Consider the following 21,656-nt stretch of genomic DNA (forward strand, 5'->3'; position numbering starts at 1 on the left):
TCAATACTAGCCTTAAATGCAAATAGGCTAAATGTCCCAATTAAAAGACACAGAGTGGCAAGCTGGAGAAAGAGTCAAAATCCATCGATGTGCTATTCAAGAGACCTACCTCACATGGAGAGACACACATAGACTCAAAATAAAAGGATGGAGGAAAAAATAAAAAAAGCAGAGGTTGCAATCCTAGTTTCTGCCAAAACAGACTTTAAACCAACGAAGATTAAAAAAGACAAAGGGCATTACATAATGGTAAAGGGTTCGATTCAACAAGATCTAACTATCCTAAATATATATGTACCCAACACAGGAACACCCAGATTCATAAAGCAAGTTCTTAGAGACCCTCACAGAAACTTAAGACTCCCACACAATAATAGTGGGAGACTTTAACACCCCACTGACAATATTAGACAGATCATTGAGACAGAAAATTAACAAAGATATTCAGGACCTGAACTCAGCACTGGATCAAATATATATGCAACACTGGATTACAGAATATACATTCTTCTCATTGCCATAAAGCATGTACTCTTAAAATTGATCACATAATCGGAAGTAAAACACTCTTCAGCAAAAGCAAAAGAACTGAAATAGTTACACAGTCTCTTGGACCACAGCACAATCAAATTAGAACTCAAGACTAAGAAATTCACTCAAAACCATACAATTGTATGGAAATTGAATAACCTGCTCTTGAATTACTTTGGAGTAAATAATGAAATTAAGGCAGAAATCAAGAAGTTACTTGAAACTAATGACAGCAAAGATACAATGTACCAGAATCTCAAATAATGAAATTAAGGCAGAAATCAAGTTCTTTGAAACTAATGAAAGCAAAGATACAATGTAACAGAGTCTCCAGGACACTGCTAAGGCAGCGTTAAGAGGGAAATTTTTAGCACTAAATGCCCATATCAAAAAGTTAAAAAGATCTCAAGTTAACAACTTAACATCACAACTAAAAGAACTGGAGAACCAAGAGCAAACAAATCCCAGAGCTAGAAGACAAGAAATAACAAAAACCAGAGCTGAACTAAAGGAGATTGCGACATGAAAAACCATTGAAAAGATCAATGAATCCAGGAGCTTGCTTTTGAAAAAAACAATAATGTATATAGACAACTAGCTAAACTAATAAAGAAGAAAAGAGAAGATTCAAACAAACACAATCAGAAATGATAAGGGGGGCATTACCACTGACCTCACAGAAATACAAACAACCATCAGAGAATATTATAAACACATCTATGCTTATAAACTAAAAAATCCAGAAGAAATTGATAAATTCCTGGACCCATACACCCTCTGAAGACTGAACTAGGAAGAAACTGAATCCCTGAACAAACCAATAATGAGTTCTGAAATTGTACAAAGAAGAGCTGTGACCATTCCTACTGGAACTATTCCAAAAAATTGAAAAGGTCAAACAAATACAATCAGAAATGATAAGGGGGACATTATCACTGACCTCACAGAAATACAAACAACCATCAGCGAATATTAGAAACACCTCTATGCTTATAAACTAGAAAATCTAGAAGAAATTGATAAATTTCTGGACACATACACCCTCCAAAGACTGAACTAGGAAAAAACTGAATCCCTGAACAGACCAATAATGAGTTCTGAAACTGTAAAAAGAGCTGCTACCATTCCTACTGGAAATATTCCAAAAAACTGAAAAGGAGGGACTCCTCCCTAATTCATTCTATGAGGCCAGCATCATTCTGTTACCAAAACCCAGCAGAAATACAACAGAAAAGGAAGTCAGGCCAATCTCCTTGATGAACATTGATGCAAAAATCCTCAACAAAATATTGGCAAACCAAATCCAGCAGCACATCAGAAAGCTTATCTGCCACCATCAAGTGGGCTTCATCCCCAGGATGCAAGGTTGGTTCAACATACACAAATCAGTAAGTGTGATTCATCACATAAACAGAACTAAACACAAACTAAAGACAAAAACCACAATTATCTCAATAGATGCAGAAAAGGCTTTCAATAAAATTCAACATCCATTCACGTTTAAAACTCTCCATAAACTAGGTATTGAAGGAACATACCTCAAAATAATAATAAAAGCCATATATGACAAACCCACAGCCAACATCATACTGAATGAGCAAAAGATGGAAGCATTCCCCTTGAAAACTGGCACAAGACAAGGATGCCCTGTCTGGCTACTCCTATTCAACATAGTATTCAAAGTTCTGGCCAGGGCAATTAGGCAAGAGAAAGAAATAAAGTGCATTCAAATAGGAAAAGAGGAAGTCAAACTATCCCTGTTTTTAGATGACAGGATCCTATATCTAGAAAACCCCATTGTTTCAGCCCCAAAGCTTCTCAAGCTGACAAATAACTTCAGCAAATCTCAGAATACAAAATCAATATGCAAAAATCACTAGCCTAAAATCAAATTCCTATATACCAACAAGGGTCAGGCCAAGAGCCAAATCACAAATGAACTCCCATGCACAACTGCCACAAAAATAATAAAATAGCTAAAAATACAGCTAACTAGGGAGGTGAAAGATCTCTACAAGGATAACTACAAACCACTGCTTAAAAAAATCAGAGATGACACAAACTGAAAAACATTCCATGCTCATAGATAGGAAGAATCAATATCGTGAAAATGGCCATACTGCCCAAAGCAATTTATAGATTCAATGCTATTTCCATTAAACCACCATTGACATTCTTCACAGAACTAGAAGAAACTATTTTGAAATTCACATGGAACCAAAAAAAAGCCTGAATAGCCAAGGCAATCCTAAGCAAAAAGAACAAAGCTGGAGGCATCATGCTACCCAACTTCAAACTATACTACAGGGCTACAGTAACCAAAACAGCATGGTACTGGTATAAGAACAGACACATAGACCAATGGGACATAATAGAGAACCCAGAAATAAGACCACACACCTACAACTATCCAATCTTTGACAAACCTGACAAAAATAAGCAATGGAGAAAGGATTCCCTATTCATAAATAGCATAAATAAATGGTGCTGTGATAACTGGCTAACCATATGCAGAAGATTGATACTGGACCCCTTCCTTACGCAATATACAAAAATTAACTCCAGATGGATTAAAGACTTAAATGTAAAACAAAAAAATATAAAAACCTGGAAGACAACCTATCATTCAGGGCATAGGCATGGGCAAAGATTTCATAATGAAGACACCAAAATAACTGCAACAAAAGCAAAAGTTGACAAGTGGGATCTAATTAAACTAAAGAGCTTCTGTACAGCAACAGAAACTACCAGCAGAATAAACAGACAACCTACAGAATGGGAGAAAATTTTTGCAAACTATGCATCTGACAAATGTCTAATATCCAGCATCTATAAGGAACTTAAATTTACAGGAAAAGAAACAAACCACTCCATTAAAAAGTGGGCAGAGAACATGAACAGACAAATTTCAAAAGACATACATGCTGCCAATAATGTAATGAAAAAAAGCTCAACATCACTGATCATTAGAGAAATGCAAATCAAAACCACAATGAGATACCATCTCACACCAGTCAGAATGGCTATTATTAAAAAGTAAAAAAAAATAGGTGCTGGTGAGTTTGTGGAGAAAAAGAAACGTTATATAGTGTTGGTAGGGGTGTAAATTAGTTCAGCCACCATGGAAAACAGTGTGGCGATTCCTCAAATACCTACAGATAGAAATACCATTCGACCCAGCAATCCCATTACTGAGTATATACCCAAAGGAATATAAATAATTCTACAAAAAAGACACATGCATGCATATGTTTATTGCAGCAACTATTCACAATAGCAAAGACATGGAATCAAACTAAATGCCCATCAATGATAGACTGGATAAACAAAATGTGGTACATACACACCATGGAATACTATGCAGCCATAAAAAAGAACAAGATCACGTCCTTTGCAGGGACATGGTTGGAGGTGGAGGTCATTATCCTTAGGAAACTAACATGGGAACAGAATACCAAATGCCACATGTTGTCACTTTTAAGTGGGAGCTAAATGATGAAAACAAATGGACACACAGAGGGAAACAACACACACTAGGAGGGTGTGTGGGTAGAAGTAAAGAGAGGGAAACAACACACACTTTTGGAGGGTGGAGGGTAGAAGTAGAGAGAGGATCAGGAAAAACAACTAATGGGTACTAGGCTTAATTCCTGGATGGTGAAATAATCTGTACAACAAACCCCATGACACAAGTTTACTGATGTAACAAACTTGCACTTGTACCCCTAAAGTTAAAATAAATTTTTAAAAGATTTTTTTTTAAAAAAGAAACAAATACTGGCTCCCTGACAGCCACTCTGATTATTCATGGGTAATCTAACTCACCTATCCCATGTCTCTACCTTGCTTTCCTCCTATTCCTCTGACTTAAAAGAGACCACACTAGTTCAGATCTGAGGATAGAGAGGACCTGACTTGAAACCAAAGTAATAAGAGAGGACAGGATGGGAAGAATACAAAAGATGTTTAGGAAGCAAGCAAAGATGCTTAATCTACCTGGGCTAGAGGAATTAGCCCTAGCTCCTTATTAGAAGCAGCTAGCAAGCTTTTAAAAATTACTAATTCCCTAGGGCTTACCCAGAGCCAAGTAAGTCAGAATCTTGAGATAGGAGGGTCATTTGAACTTTCTAAAAGCTCCCCCAAAAGATGCTGAGATAGAGTGAGTGCTGAAATCAGTTGTGGGGGATGAATCTAACTTCCAAATAATAATGCTTCATGTATTACGTTGGTGCAAAAGTAATTGCAGTTTTTGTCATTGAAAGGAATGGCTCTGGACACAAGTAAATCATTTTCTAAACCATTACATTTTTTTTTTTACTATTTTTAATCAAAGTAACCCATGAAAATTATTTTTAAACTCAAAGTGTACTACTACGTTTAAAATGAGAAACAGCAGGCTAGGTTCAGGGGCTCACACCTGTAATCCCAGCACTTTGGGAGGCCAAGGTGGGAGGACTGCCTGGCCCAGGGGTTTGAGACCAGCCTGGACAACATGGTGAAACCCTGTCTCTACAAAAATTTAAAAAATTAGCCAGGTGTGGTGAACTGCACTTGTGGTTCCAGCTACTTTGGAGGCTGTGGTGGGGGTATTGCTTGAGCCTGGGAAGTCAAGGCTGCTGTGAGCTGTAATCACACCACTGCACTCCAGCCTGAGCAACAGAGCAAGACCCTGTCTCAAAAAAAAAAAAAAGAAAAGAAAGAGAAACAGCAATACCCTGCCTCACCTCTCCAGTCACTCCCAAAGGCAAACTACTTAAAATTTTAGCTATTTCTTCTGATATTTAATTGCATATTCTTAAATGTTTAAACTGCTGTCTTGATTAATTTTAGACATTATTGATATAATTATGGCCATCCTATTGCACACTAACTTATTTTTTTCCATCTCATAATACTGTATAGTTATGTCAATGTTTTTTCCCAGCTTACCTTGCAGTCAGGTATGTCCAGGGTCAACATTTTGTCTGTGTCTTTTGGTACAGCTATACCAATTGTTATTAAAATACTTCCAGGGACAGTTCCAAGATGACCGAACAGGAACAGCTCCAGTCTACAGCTCCCAGTGTTAGTGATGCAGAATACAGATGATTTCTGCATTTCCAACTGAGGTACCGGGTTCATCTCACTGGGGATTGTCGGACAGTGGGTGCAGGACAGTGGGTGCAGTGCACCGTGCACCAAGCGTGAGCCGAAGCAGGGAGAGGCATCACCTCACACAGGAAGCAGAAAGGGTCAAGGAATTCCCTTTCCTAGCCAAGGAAAAGGGTGACAGACAGCACCTGGAAAATCGGGTCACTCCCACCCTAATACTGCGCTTTTCCGACGGTCTTAGCAAATGGCACACCAGGAGATTATATCCCACACCTGGCTTGGAGGGTCCTACACCTCTGGAGCCTCGCTCATTGCTAGCACAGCAGTCTGAGATCAAACTGCAAGGTGGCAGCGAGGCTGGGGGAGGGGCGCCTGCCATTGCTGAGGCTTGAGTAGGTAAACAAAGCATCCAGGAAGCTTGAACTTGGTGGAGCCCACCGCAGCTCAAGGAGGCCTGCCTGTCTCTGTAGACTCCACCTCTGGGGGCAGGGCATAGCCAAGCAAAAGGCAGCAGAAACCTCTGCAGACTTAAATGTCTCTGTCTGACAGTTTGGAAGACAGCAGTGGTTCTCCCAGCACGCAGCTTGAGATCTAAGAATGGACAGACTGCCTCCTCGAGTGGGTCCCTGACCCCTGAGTAGCCTAACTGGGAGGCACCCCCCAGTAGGGGCAGAGTGACACCTCACACAGCTGGGTACCCCTCTGAGACAAAACTTCCAGAGGAATGATCAGGCAGCAATATTTGCTGTTCACCAATATTCGCTGTCCTGCAGCCTCTGCTGCTGATACCCAGGCAAACAGGGTCTGGAGTGGACCTCCAGCAAACTCCAACAGACCTGCAGCTGAGGGTCCTGTTAGAAGGAAAACTAACAAACGGAAAGGACATCCACACCAAAACCCCATCTGTATGTCACCATCGTCTAAGACCAAACGTAGATAAAACCACAAAGATGGGGAAAAAACAGAGCAGAGAAACTTAAAATTCTAAAAATCAGAGCACCTCTCCTCCTCCAAAGGAATGCGGCTCCTCACCAGCAATGGGACAAAGCTGGACGGAGAAAGACTTTGACGAGTTGAGAGAAGAAGGCTTCAGACGATCAAACTTCTCCAAGCTAAAGGAGGAAATTCGAACCTATGGCAAAGAAGTTAAAAACTTTGAAAAAAGGTTAGATGAATGGCTAACTAGAATAACCAACGCAGAGAAGTCCTTAAAGGACCTGATGGAGCTGAAAACTATGGCACGAGAACTATGTGACAAATGCACAAGCTTCAGTAGCTGATTCAATCAACTGGAAGAAAGGGCTCTGTTCTGTTCCATTGATCTATGTCTCTGTTGTGGTACCAGTACCATGCTGTTTTGGTTACTGTCTTGTAGTATAGTTTGAAGTCAGGTAGCATGATGCCTCCAGCTTTGTTCTTTTGGCTTAGGATTGACTTGGCGATGAGGGCTCTTTTTTGGTTCCATATGAACTTTAAAGTAGTTTTTTCCAATTCTGTGAAGAAAGTCATTGGTAGCTTGATGGGGATGGCATTGAATCTATAAATGACCTTGGGCAGTATGGCCATTTTCACGATATTGATTCTTCCAACCCATGAGCATGGAATGTTCTTCCATTTGTTTGTATCCTCTTTTATTTCATTGAGCAGTGGTTTGTAGTTCTCCTTGAAGAGGTCCTTCACATCCCTTGTAAGTTGGATTCCTAGGTATTTTATTCTCTTTGAAGCAGTTGTGAATGGGAGTTCACTCATGATTTGGCTGTTTGTCTGTGATTGGTGTACAAGAATACTTGTGATTTATGTACATTGATTTTGTATCCTGAGACTTTACTGAAGTTGCTTATCAGCTTAAGGAGATTTTGGGCTGAGACAGTGGGGTTTTCTAGATATACAATCATGTCATCTGCAAACAGGGACAATTTGACTTCCTCTTTTCCTAATTGAATACCCTTTATTTCCTTCTCCTGCCTGATTGCCCTGGCCAGAACTTCCAACACTATGTTGAATAGGAGTGGTGAGAGAGGGCATCCCTGTCTTGTGCCGGTTTTCAAAGGGAATGCTTCCAGTTTTTGCCCATTCAGTATGATATTGGCTGTGGGTTTGTCATAGATAGCTCTTATTATTTTGAGATACGTCCCATTAATACCTAATTTATTGAGAGTTTTTAGCATGAAGCATTGTTGAATTTTGTCAAAGGCCTTTTCTGCATCTATTGAGATAATCATGTGGTTTTTGTCTTTGGTTCTGTTTATATGCTGGATTGGGTATCAGTGATGGAAGATCAAATGAATGAAATAAAACAAGAAGAGAAGTTTAGAGAAAAAAGAATAAAAAGAAATGAACAAGGCCTCCAAGAAATATGGGACTATGTGAAAATACCAAATCTACGTCTGATTGGTGTACCTGAAAGTGATGGGGAGAATAGAACCAAGTTGGAAAACACTCTGCAGGATATTATCCAGGAGAACTTCCCCAACCTAGCAAGGCAGGCCAACATTCAAATTCAGGAAATACAGAGAATGCCAAAAAGATACTCCTTGAGAAGAGCAACTCCAAGACACATAATTGTCAGATTCACGAAAGTTGAAAGGAAGGAAAAAATATTAAGGGCAGCCAGAGAGAAAGGTTGGGTTACCCACAAAGGGAAGCCCATCAGACTAACAGCTGATCTCTCGGCAGAAACTCTACAAGCCAGAAGACAGTGGGGGCTGATATTCAACATTCTTAAAGAAAAGAATTTTCAACCCAGAATTTCATATCCAGCCAAACTAAGCTTCATAAGTGAAGGAGAAATAAAACACTTTACAGACAAGCAAATGCTGAGAGATTGTCACCACCAGGCCTGCCCTAAAAGAGCTCCTGAAGGAAGCACTAAACATGGGAAGGAACAACCGGTACCAGCCACTGCAAAAACATGCCAAATTGTAAAGACCATCAAGGCTAGGAAGAAACTGCATCAACTAACGAGCAAAATAACCAGCTAACATCATAATGACAGGATCAAATTCACACATACAATATTAACCTTAAATGTAAATGGGCTAAATGCTCCAATTAAAAGACACAGACTGGCAAACTGGATAAAGAGTCAAGACCCATCAGTGTGCTGTATTCAGGAAACCCATCTCACATGCAGAGACACACAAAGGCTCAAAATAAAGGGATAGAGAAGATCTACCAAGCAAATGGAAAACAAAAAAAGGCAGGGGTTGCAATCCTAGTCTCTGATATTTTTATTTTCTTTTCCTTGCATTTCTGCTTCCTGTGTGATTATTTTGTTGTTCATTTGTTTTGAGTTTTGCCTTTTTTATTGAAGGCCTTCTCCAAATGTCTCCTATTCATTTACATTTAAGAACAAAGCATCAAAAAGCTGACTGCAAGTTCCATGTTCACAGGAGTAGGGGGAGGAGGGAGGAGGGCTATAGGGTTGTTGAATGATGGGCTCACTGTAGAAAGAATGGGTGGTAAGTCATTTTTTTCATTGTTGGGCCTCAAATGTCAGTTTCTGTAAGTCCTTCTCAGGCTGCTCATTTTACCCAGAGAAGAGTCCTCCAGTCCTGACTGAATTACCTATCCTAGGTTTGGGCTTGGGGAAGAGTATGGAGTCTCACTGTTTAGTGAGCCAAATTTCATTAAATTCCTTTTTCAGTTGATCATTTTACCTTTCTCTTCTGTTTTTTTCTGGCATCCCTAAACTCAGAACCTCTATTTTATTTTAATTTCTTCAGAAAAAACAAGCCGAGTCTCTGTCAAAGACTTCATCTTGCTGTATGGCATAGGAGAAGTGAAGTGAGGGTCTAGTTCCCTTACAGATTTTCCACCTATCCCTCATTTTCAGGCTTCTGCCCCACTCCAAATCCTCTAATTCCAGAAACTTTCTGGAATTCTTAGGGATATAGTGACTGTTTCTTCCAGCATCTCCTCTCAACCTCAGTTAAAGGCACTTAGGTATCAACTTCCTCTGTTATACTAAGGCAGTTGCCACAGATCTATTTGCTTTTCATCTTCCAAAAATTTGCTGATGCCTCTTCTCTACTGTTGCCTCTTCTCATATTTACCATGACCGTAATAGTGTTGCAGGAGAGACTGACAGTAAACACATGCGTTCCATCCACTAAATTCTAATCTGAAGTCCCATGAACTAAATCTCAAAACCACAGAGATTGCCACCAAAGATGAATCCTTATCAATTTCTTTTAACAGCCGTAATTTTTCTGTATTTTACAGACATGCCTGATTAGATAAGATACTTTCCCAATTATTTTAATGTTTATTATCCTTTATTTTTTGATCATAAAAAAACATTCAAGAGAATCCTTCTAGATGCCACAAGACTTTTAATCTATTTTTAATCTATTAATTCATTAACTTAGTCTTAAAGCATGATAGGATTTATTACAGTAGATTGTAATCAAACAAATAAAAATACAGATTTTTGTTTTTTGAGACACAGTCTCATTCTGTTGCCCACGCTGGAGTACAGTGGCGTGATCTCAGCTCACTACCATCTCCACCTCCTGGGCTCAAGTGATTCTCATGCCTCAGCCTCCCCAGTGGCTGGGACTACAGGCATACACCATCATACCTGTCTAATTTATGTATTTTTAGTAAAGACGGGGTTTTACCATGTTGGTCAGGCTGGTCTCCGACTCCTGGCCTCAAGTGATCCACCCACCTCAGCTTCCCAAAGTGATGGGATTACAGGCATGAGCCACTGTGCCCAGCCTAAAAATACAGATTTTTTTTAATGCAATGAAGCTTTTTCACTGAATCCTTCATGCTACTTCATATCCAACCTACTGTGGCCCAAGTTGTAGCCCAATTACAGTTAAGTAGTAACTTGGGCCACTGTAGGTTAGATATGAAGTGGCATGAAGGATTCAGTGAAAAAGCTTCACTGCATTAAAAAAAATGCAGTAGCCCAAAGGTATTTACCTTGATAACTATCAAGCATTAACCAAGAAGACCTTTGCTGCCCAAAATCATCATCAATACTGGAGTCTTAGCTATTTTACTTCTAAAGACAGGCAAAGGAAGGAAGATCAGAACTTTTAACAAATAATCAAGCATGAGGACTTTTTTCACATATGAGTATCACAAATTTTTTTACTTCCATCCAAAGGACACAAATCTGAAGATCCTTAGCCTGAAGAATTTAATCTTCAAGGCTGAAAACCTAGCACTTGTCCTAAATACTAAATTCACAGTTTAAGAAATAAGAAATAAATTACCAGATTAACTACTGAATAAAACACTAATATTACACTTTTGATCTTGCTCCACTTGAAAGAAGTGCATAGTTTGGACTTGCCAAAACTTATAATTGCCTCCTGCTACTACTCATGGCTTCCGTGAAAAAAAAAAAAAAAAAAGCCAACTCCATCCAGCAGAAGAATAAAAGATTCCCATGGAAGGAAAAACAAATTAAATTGGTCTATTTCTTGAGCTGGGTGGTAGTTACATGGATGTTCACTTTTTAAAATTCATTAAACTGTGTATTTACATTTCAAAAGTTTTCTGTATATGTGTTATATTTTACAATACAAAAACTATTTTTAAGGTTAAAAGAGAAATAAAAAGGAAGAAATTTCATTTGTCATGAAACACATTGCCTTAATCTCACTTGGCCAGAATTATTATACACTATCACAGGGATAACAAGAGAAAAGTTGTCATAATTTACTTTAAGGGCCTAAACCAATCCCCCCGCCAAATTTCAATAGTCATCTTTGTTGTTTTATTCAAAACACTTTAAAAATTAAGCTCTTAAACATCACAGTGTGTGTTGCATACCATATGGTAATAGTGATAACTTACATTTGCATAACACTATTTACTTGCAAAGAGTTTTCACATTGAATACCTAGGAGATAGACCAGATATAATTTTTTCCTACACAACAGATGAGGAAACTTAGGCACTTATTATTGATTAGTAAGATCACAAATAGTGACAGAATCAGGACTAATTCCAACTTCCATACATCTAATTAAGGGTTCCTTTGACATTTTATGAGGACAAAGAACCTTCTACTTTTCAAGGTTCTGAGTTCAAAAATAGGATCTCAAAGCTAGTTGTCCCTGTCATGGCATTTATGAGTTTCCTGACATTCCCAGTGAGGAAGGAGAGATCCACTAAATATGGCTGTGAAAGCAATAAACTAAGGACCTATGCGCAAACCTTTCAGTCATTTAATTCACTTCTAGTTGACATAACAAAGTGTCTGCGGCCACAAAGGTTAGTTTAACTTGGGTGCAAACATAAAAGTTATGAGTACTCAATAACTTATGTTCAAGGGTAACCAACACCTTTTTGCCATTGAGGAAGTGTTTAAAGGAGAGATATGACCCATCCATTCCTGGCTTCTCATCCAACACCATACCATTCCACATAGATGTGGAGTAATTTATTTGGTTGGTGTATGACAGTCAAGGGTCTACCTCTCAGCATGGTGAGGAAGTGTTCTAAGATCTTTTTCAGTGGGTACTTTAATTACTTCTTCTGCCCTAGAGGGCATTTTTTTTTTTTTTTTCTGAAGTGGAGTTTCATTCTGTGGCACAGGCTGGAGTGCAAGTGGCACAATCCCGGCTTACTACAACCTCCGCCTCCCGGGTTCAAACAATTCTTCTGCTTCACCCTCCGGAGTAGCTGAGATTACAGGCACATGCCACCACGCCTAGCTAATTTCTGTATTTTTAATAGGGTTTCATCATGTTGGCCAGGCTGGTTTCAAACTCCTGACTTCAAGTGATCTGCCCGCCTCCCCCTCCCAAAGTTCTGGGATTATAGGCACGAGACACCGCGCCTGGCCCCTAGAGGGCAATATTAACTGAGATTCAGAGATCCCAGTTCTTTCAAGAGCTAGCTCTGCCACACGTCTGTAATCCTGGGCAAATCACATATATCTAAAAATGTTTAAAGGATTTTAAAGCTTTCTCATCTTTAAAATAAAGGAACAACTTCCTTATCTTTAAGGTACTTTCCATCTCTATGGTCTAAATGCTCAGAAAGGCTTTACGAGGTGTATTCCATAGTTTTAAAGACAGACACTGACACCGATACAAAATCATTTTGATACTTTGGCCTCATAGTTCCCGAAGACCAATGATCTTCTACCTCCATTGGCCTGTGTCACTCAACATCCCCAAGCTCAGCCACACTTTGAATTTTTGTCATTACTCAGAACTGATCCCTCCACAATAACTCTGAAAGTTCCTCATGCCCTTCACCACTACCCTCAGAACCTCCCTCCACATTCCAATTTTTCCCTTTCCTTCACTCTTGCTGAATCAGCCATTACACACTCTAATCTCATATCCCCTGCTATTCTCCCAGCCCATCGACACTCTAGTGTCACTTGCCTTCCTACTCAACCAAGGGCCCATATGGAGTTGGCAGTTTCAGTGATACTCACAGCATCTCTACTTCCAATTTTCTGAGCATTGCTGGAGAAAGTCATGAAATACAGGAGTGATTCATCCTATCACTAGGCTAAGGCCTTCTAGCAACTTGTCAAGCCCTCATCACCTTTGGCTCCCCACTGTGCAGACCCAAAGTTTTCCAAACCTTTTCAACTCTCCTCCACTTCAATTTTATGCTTTACTCTCCACTTACTTTTGGCAAATCAATATAAAAGAATCAACCCATTTCAAATGCAGCCACCTCCCAGCCATCAACTTCCCTTTTAAGAACTCAAAATTTCCTTTTGCTTTCATCTAACTTCTTTCTTCCTCCATGCCACATCTGCATTTTGTATTCTTCTACATTCTATGGATTTGGACAAATATATAATACCACGTATGCACCGTTATATCACAGAGTAGTTTCACTGCCCTAAAAATTATCTGTGCTATGCCTGTTCATCCATCCTCCATCCTAACCCCTGGCAACCACTGATCTTTTTACTCTCTCTATGGTTTTGCTTGCCCAGAATGTTGTGTAGTTGGAATCACACAGTATGAAGCTTTTTCAGATTGGCTTCTTTGACTTAGGAATATGCATTTAAGCTTCCCCCATGTCTTTTCATGGCTTGATAGCTATTTATTTTTAGCACTAATATTCCATTACCTGGATGTACCACAGTTTATCCTGAATGACATCTTGGTTGCTTCCAAGTTTTGGCAATTATGAAGAAAGCTACTATAAACATCAGTGTGCAGGCTTCTGTGTGGCCACAAGTTTTCAACTCCTTTGGGTAAATACCAAAGGACACAACTGCTGGATTGTGCAGTAAGAATGTTTCGTTTTGTAAGAAACCACCAAGCTGTCTTCCAAAGTAGCTGTACTGTTTGACATTCCCACTAGTAATAAATGAGAGTTCCTGTTGCTCCACTTCCTTGTCAGTATTTGTTGTTGTCAGTGTTCTGAATTTTGGCCATTTCAATTGTGTATAGTGGTATATCATGGTTGCTTTGATTTGCATTTTCCTGATGACATATGATGTGCAGTATCTTTTCATATGCTTATTTGCCATCTGTGTATCTTCTCTGGTGAGGTGTCTGTTAAGGTCTTTGGCCCATTTTTTAAATGGGTTGCATATTGTTCAGTGTTAAGAGTTCCTTGTATATTTTAGATAACAGACTTTTATTTGATATGTCTTTTGCAAATATTTTCTCCCAGTCTGTGGCTCATCTTTTTATTCTCTTGACAATGTCTTCTGCAGAGCAGAAATTTTTAAAGTTTTATGAAGTCCAGCTTATCAATTCTTTCATGGCTGTGCCTATGATGTCATATCTAAAAAGTCATCACCAAACCCAAGGTCATCCAGATTTTCTCCTATGTTATCTTCTAGGAGTCTTACAGTTTTACATTCAGGTCTGTGATCCATTTTGAATTAATTTTTGTGACAAGGGTGAAGTCTGTGTCTAGATTAATCTTTTTTTTTTTTTTTGCATATGGATGTCTAGTTGTTTCAGCCTCATCCATTTGCTGAAAAGACTATCCTTTCTCCAGTGTATTGCCTTTGCTCCTTTGTCAAAGATCACTTGACTGTATTTATTGGGGTCCATTTATGGGCTCTCTTTTCTGTTCCATGATCCATTTGTTTAATTTTTTGCCAATACCACTGTCTTGATTACTATAGGTTTATAGCAAGCCTTGAAGCTAGGTAGTGTCAGTCCTCCAACTTTGTTCTTCTCCTTCAGTATTGTGCTATTTTAGGTCTTTTGCCTCTGCATATAAACTTTAGAGTTAGTTTGTCAGTATCTACAAAATAACTTGCTGGGATTTTGACTGAGATTGCATTAAATATATGAATACAGTTGGGAAGTCCTGACATTATTGAGCCTTCCTACCCATGAAGATGGACTATATCTCCATTTACTTAATTCTTCTTTGATTTCTTTTATCAAAATGTGATAGTTTTCCTCACATAGATTTTATATATATTTTGTTAGATGTATATCTAAGTATTTCGTTTTGTCTGAGGTGCTAATGTAAATGGGATTGTTTTTAATTTAAAATTCCACTGTTAATTCCTGGTATATAGAAAAGTGATGAACTTTTATATACTACCCTTGTCTCTTACAACCCTGCTGTAATTGCTTATTAGTTCCAGGAGGTTTCTTTGTTGTTGTTGAGTCTTTCGGTTTTCTACATAAACAATCATGTCATCTTCAAACAAAGGTTTATTTCTTCCTTTCCAACCAATCTATCTTTTATTTCTTTATATTCTGCCATATTTTCCCACAAGTAACTTCTTTATTTGCATCATGATTAGGGTAATCAATTCAGTTATTCAAAAATAGGCTCTCTTTTAAGATTAAAAGTGGGCATTATTATCCACTTTTATCCTGTATCCTGTCTCCAGGTATTATACTGTAAATAAACTGGTGTGAACTGGCACTGCCCTGGGCAATTGCATGTATGGTTACCCCATCCTATCTCTCCTGCTTGAGGAGAGCCTAGTGTATTAATTGCCCTCCTATGTCCTCCCTCGATCTTCATTCCTTTCCTCTGCACTTGCAACCACTCTACGCACAATGCACAAATGTTCTCAAGCCTTCCTTATGTTTTTTTTTTTTTTTTTTTTTTTTTCTGAGACAGAGTCTTGCACTGTCGCCCAGGCTGGAGTCCAATGGTGCAATCTCGGCTCACTGCAACCTCCGCCTCCCAGATTCATGTGATTCTCCTGCCTCAGTGTCCCTAGTAGCTGAGATTACAGGCACACACCACCACACTCGGCTAATTTTTCATATTTTTAGTAGAGACGGGGTTTCACTATGTTGGCCAGACTGGTCTGGAACTCTTGACCTCATGATCTGCCCACCTTGGCCTCCCAAACTGCTGGGATTAAGGTGTTAGCCACCGCGTCCTGCCAGTTTTGTTTTTAAGAAAGTTTCATTGACACTTTTCTTGCCCCAAGTCATTGCCTTCTCCCTATCCTCAGCCTCTGATTTTCACAGTCCAGTCACGATTTACATTTGCTTTCTCCATTTCCTTCCCAAGCCAGCATCCTTCAGGTAACTAGCTGACTTGTCCCCACTAATCCCCACTGCCCAACTGACTCTGTTCCTCGAAGGCTATTGACGATGGTCTCACTGACAAATCTAATGTCCTTTTCCCAGTCTTCAACTCAGCCCATCCTCTACCCTATCAGGATCCTTCGAAATCTCCTTCCTCATCTTTCTTTGCCCAATCTTTTCCTCATGCCCCTCCTGCTTCTTATTCTCAGCATCCTGCCTACCTCCTCCTGTCTCCCTCAAGTCCACAAATACTGGCTTTTACAAGGCTCTATCCTAGCCTTTTATTCTGCTCACCACACTCTGAACTTTCTGACAGGTTCACCATCCCCCTCCACAAGGATGCCCCAAATCTTTCTCTATTTTTAATGGCTCTCATCCATCTGGATGGTCCATAGCCACATACAAGTTAACCCATCCAAATCCAAACCAATAATCACCTCCATTAATTAGACAGATATTTATTGATTGCACACTACTTGCAGGTGATTTACTAGTGTCCCTTCCTATTTCAATCCTTGCCAGCATCAACATAAGTGACTCAGCTTCTATCTTTGATTTCTTCCTCAACTCCTACATCCAGTTGCCAACAAGTTCTGTTTCATTTACTTCTACAGTATCTTGCCCAACTCATCTGCCTCCACCCTAACTTAGGTTCTCATCATTTCTCTTCTGGAGAATATTTCAACAGCTTAAATGGACTACCTGTGGTTCCTGTGATGAAGATTAATCTCTTAAAGCATAGCCTTGATCACATCATTCCCCCATTTAAAATATTTCGGATACTTAATCTACTGCCTACTAAACAGTCTCCTTAGCCCAGCATTCAAGATGCTTCACAATATAGTCCTAATTTCCCCTCCCCATGCAGCATTCTCTCCCAGTATACTGCCTCCAGGCTCCTCAACCTCCAGTTTAACCACATTCTTCTCCAATCCTGGACATGCTCATATATCCTTACCTTCAAGTCTTAGCACAGACTGGTCCCTACATCTCTGCCGATTGAAGTCGTCTCAATTTTTTAAGGCCTTGCTCAAAATTCCCTAATTAAGTCTTACCTTTTTTTCTGGCTAGAAATAGTCTTTTCCTCCTCTGAATTCACAAAGCATTTTCTTTATGCCTAACAGTTCTCCCATGTAAAACAGCCTTTAGTTATCTGTCTTATGTGCTCTACATGACTCTTAAGCCTCTTAAAGAAAGAGTATCTACGTCTAATTAACCAGTATTCTTCTTATATTGCTTTATGTATATAGTAAGCTGGATGAGAGGTTGAGATATTCAAGTTAACTTCATATCCATCATATAGCATATAAAATAATGAAAATGTACTTATCATAAAAGTTAATTTAGACAAATTCTTAAGAAGGTCTAGAAACTAACCATTTTTGTAGTTTTTGTTGGATTAAGGATATATAAATTACCTTAAACTAAAATTGCAGGAGAACTGTATATTTCTTTATTGGTTCCCGAAACCATAGAGTTGGACAAGATCTTAGAGATCGGTAATTCCCCTCCCCCATTCTGACCACCAATTCTCCGATTGAAAAAACTGAAACTTCTGAGAGATTAAGCTGCCCCCATGGTCACACAAGTCTGTAGTCATAACTATAGCAGTTACCATTTATTAAGAACCTTTTATACACCACACACGTTATATATACACATTATCTCAGTCTCACACAATCCTTCAAGGTAGATGGCATTATCCCCACTTTAGAGATGACAGAATGCTCCAAAAAGTTAAGTAACTTGCTGTGGAAAGCTCTGCTTAGGGGCAGAGCTGTGTTTTATCCCCAAATCTGACTGGCTGCAAAGTCTAGGCTTTTCTATTGGATGCTGTGACAGAGGCAAGACCTATCAGACGTCCTGACTCCTGTCTCCTGCTTCTCCAGTAAATAATTATACCAAGTAAGCAAACATGCACACTTACAAGTTTTAGGCCTTTAAAAAAAACTGGAGGCATAAAAATTAAACAGTAGTTTCATTATTGTAAAAGTTCTAAGGTTAATTCTAGGTTATTTACTGCCAATATCTAATTCTGTTGTCAGAAAACTTCTTCAATGTGGAAAGGAGATATGTTTTCCTGTTTTTTCACTTCCTAAATATATTTTCAACTTAAAACCCATTTATCCAACTGCTTTCAATAAGCATTTGTTGAGCCCCTAGATGTTCCAGGCACATGGGAGGATACAAAGGTGAATAAGACATTATTTTTCCCTCTGAGAGTTCACAAGCAAAAGGCAGACAACCAACTAATGATAGAAACCATTCTTCTCCACCTATAGCAGCTCTGGCTAATTCAGGAACGTCCAACCACTTAAGCTCTTTATGAGAGTCAGGACTCTTGGTTCTGAGTCTTGCCCTGTACCTTAGGCAAGTCATCTCACTATGCCTTAGTTTCTTTAGTAAAAGGATTGATTAAAAAGGAATGAACTGTGCCAAGTAATTTCAAGGTCTCTTTTAGCTTTAAAATTCTATTGTCTCTGAGCTTACTCTTGAGATTATGCTTCTGCAAGTGATCACAGCTACTATTACGGAAAGGGAACTGCTAGAAGCCCATTCTTCTTCAGCACTAACTTCAGAAGTACTGAGTTCTGAAAATACTGCTACAAGACTGGGACTAATAAACATGCCTCCAAAGTTTATTTATAATATAAACTTTATCAAAGTTTATCCTCTAAAGGGATATTATTAAACATGACATACAAATCCTTTTTACATCATATCACTGACTTATTATAGCTGTAATTCTTTAGAATCCATTTAAGATGTTTAAAATATAATTTAAAATAACTCCTTTTATCTACTCTTCTGTGGCATTACCGACATGAACAACAACAAATCAGAGTTAAGGCCTCTGCAGCATAAATCCTGTTTTCATTTGATTAAATTAATACTTCATATTGGATCACTTGAGCCTGGGAGGTTGAGGCTATGATTGCACTACTGCGCTCCAGCTTGGGCAACAGAGTGAGACCCTGTCTCAAATGAAAAACCTTCATATTAAGTGGTATCTATTATGAACCTTCCCAAACTGCAGCTAAACTTCAGGCTGTTTTCCAGGTAGTGGGGAGAGAAGATAATGGAAATATTAGTATTCCAAATGAGTGGAAACATAGGACTGTGGGATTTGACTTTGCTGATTCCATTTCAATATCCTGCACTTTTTCTTCAACTAGCACAGATAATAGTTTTAATCATCCAGAAGTTACATAGTAATATACTTTCTCTTGACAGAGCTCCACATACTTTATCTTTTTTCATACTAAGTGTCTTAGGATATGATGCTCAAACCCTTCTTGTGCTGCAGGTTAACATCACAGGGGAGAAAATCAATCAAAGGAAAACCACGAGGAAAAAGAAGAAAATTAGAACTGCACCAACTTGGTGACTTTCCCACAAAAAAAAGCACTGAATTTCAACTGTCAAAAACAGTCCTACCAAGAAATCTGGAAAAGAGTTTATTCATTCACGAGTCAACAAATACTAAGTGTTTCATATATGCCAGGCACTGTTCTAAGTGCTAGGTTTATAGCAGTGAACAAAACAGCCCAAATCCCTACCATAGTGGAGCTTACATTCCAGTAAGAAGAGATCAGACTTAAAGAACTCCTAAACAAAGCAAGATCAGATAGCGATTAAGCGCAGTAAAGAAAATAAAATAGTACTATGGGGTGGCTCCTGGGGGGAGGGGACAGGAGATAATGAAGGCAATCAAGAGAGCCTGGCTGAGTAGATGCCGTTTGAGGTGAGTCTTAAATGATGAGAAAACTTTATTCAGTCTTACTAATGTGAGGTGGGAATGAGTCAAGTTAATCTTTGAGAGTGATCACAGTGGGAAAAATTCTGTATTCATGAATGGCAACCGAGGTTCCTTTTAGGATCTGGCTTTTTAAAAACCCTCAAAAAACTAGTCTTAAGGAGTCTTCTTTTAAGATCCACTTTTAAAATTTTTCTAATTACTGCAGAGCTACTTAGGTAGACGCAATTACTAGGAGGATTCCTTCATAGTCTGATACCTCCCTCATTTGACACCAAATCCTGAATGAGACAGGACCCAGCCCTGCAGCGAACCAGCGCTCCTCAACCGATTAATGTAGCCAGGTGGAATTTTGTAACTCTTTCAAGAACGCGAAACAACCCTTCGGGAATGTGTGGACCCTGACCCCCCAAAAGTTAGTGTGGAAGAGGGGACCCCGCTGCCCTTTTGCACTAAGTCTCCCCCGCCCCTCCGGGCGTCCCTGACCCCCCCACAAGTTATTGCGGAAGGGGGGGGGGACCCCGCTGTCCTTTTGCACTAAGTCTTCCCCGCCCCTCCGGGCGTCATCACTGCAGAGGGGCCACTCTCCCTGGGTCAGAGGTACATAGCGAGTACGCGCGCGTGTGTGTATCCCGCATGAATCATCGGGGCCCGGTCCGCGGGGCGATGATTCATTCACCGCCCTGGAGCTCACGGCCACACGTTCCGGGTGTACTATGACGGCCGCACACGCAGCTTCCTTAATATTAAACAAATGTTTCAAAGTACAAACGCCTGGGGCCAGAAACCTGTAGACCCAGGAGAGGTGGCAGCGAAAAAATAGCACGTTTCGGCCGCTGCCCGAGTGTTGGCGGGGAGGGGAGGGGAGCAGCGGGGACGTCCGTCCGTGCCCCCACCCCCCCACCACCACCCCAGCACGCGCGCGGGCAGCGCCCGCAGGGGGCGCGGAGGGCGTACAGGTGGGTCCCGCCGGTCCTGCCCCCTACCCCTCCCTGCCACTCGCGGAAGGCCACCGCGCCCTCCCCAACGCGCCTCTCGCTCGCCCCTTTCCTCTCCGTGACATCTTATATAATAACCTGAGCTAATCAAAACGGAAGCGACGCGCGCAGCCGGGAGCAGATGCTCGCGCCCAGAGCCAGCGGCCCCCAAACTAGGCGCCGGGGCGCGCGGCTGGCGGCGGGGGAAGGGCCCGAGCGCCGACTCGGGTCGTCCCTCCTTGGCGGAGGCGCCGCTGCTGCCGGTCCCCATCAGGAAGCCGCGAGCGTCACAAACTGCGTCAGCTTCTTCAAACACATTTCATGGTCTCCCTCCAGCCAGGGAGCCGCTGCTCCCGCGGCGGGGCCGCGGCCAGGACTGGAAGGCGCCCCTCTGGGGAAGAGAAAGTTCCTCGGGGCCCTCCCCTTGCCCGCCCGGCGCCCGGCCCCGCCGCGCCTCCAGCCCCTTTCCGCGCGCCGCCAGCCCGGCCGCGCCGCCCACCGGCCCGCACCGAGGTCAGGTTAGGCAACTTGTGACCCCGGGGCGCCAGGCGGCCCCCTCCCGCCCTCCGGGCTCGCCTGGCTCCCGGGGCCTCCCCCCGGCCCCGCGGAAAACAGCCACGCCAGAAACTTCCCTGGGCCGCGTCGGGCGGGGAAGCCGCCTGGGTCCCCGCGCATCGCCCTTACCTTGCTCTCGAGAGGCCACGATCCGGGCGGGCCGCGCGGGGCGCGTGGTGCGCGAGCGCGCGCGCGTGGGGCGGTAGGTGAGGGAGCCCGCGCCGGCGGGGGCGGGGCGGGGCAGCGGGGGTGCGAGCGGCGCGGGGCGGGGGCTGGGCCGGCCCG

The 21,656-nt window shown here is 41.1% G+C and overlaps 1 protein-coding gene across 4 annotated transcripts in view; it reads right to left on the minus strand.

Moving 5' to 3' along the window:
- The window catches only part of PCGF5 (polycomb group ring finger 5), a 118,544-nt gene extending 96,928 nt beyond the window's left edge, over positions 1-21,616 (minus strand). For 2 of the 4 annotated variants that reach the window (XM_058436220.1, XM_058436221.1), the window contains exon 1: positions 21,501-21,615. The gene's annotated coding sequence lies outside the window, so the exon portion shown is untranslated. Of the gene's footprint in view, positions 1-20,915; positions 20,984-21,500 lie in introns of those variants that run through there. The other 2 variants (XM_032136976.2, XM_032136990.2) reach the window with 2 other exon arrangements.
- Positions 21,617-21,656: the final 40 nt, after the last annotated feature.

This window comes from Hylobates moloch, unplaced genomic scaffold (genome assembly GCF_009828535.3).
Source record: "Hylobates moloch isolate HMO894 unplaced genomic scaffold, HMol_V3 SCAFFOLD_3, whole genome shotgun sequence".
Lineage (NCBI taxonomy): Eukaryota > Metazoa > Chordata > Mammalia > Primates > Hylobatidae > Hylobates > Hylobates moloch.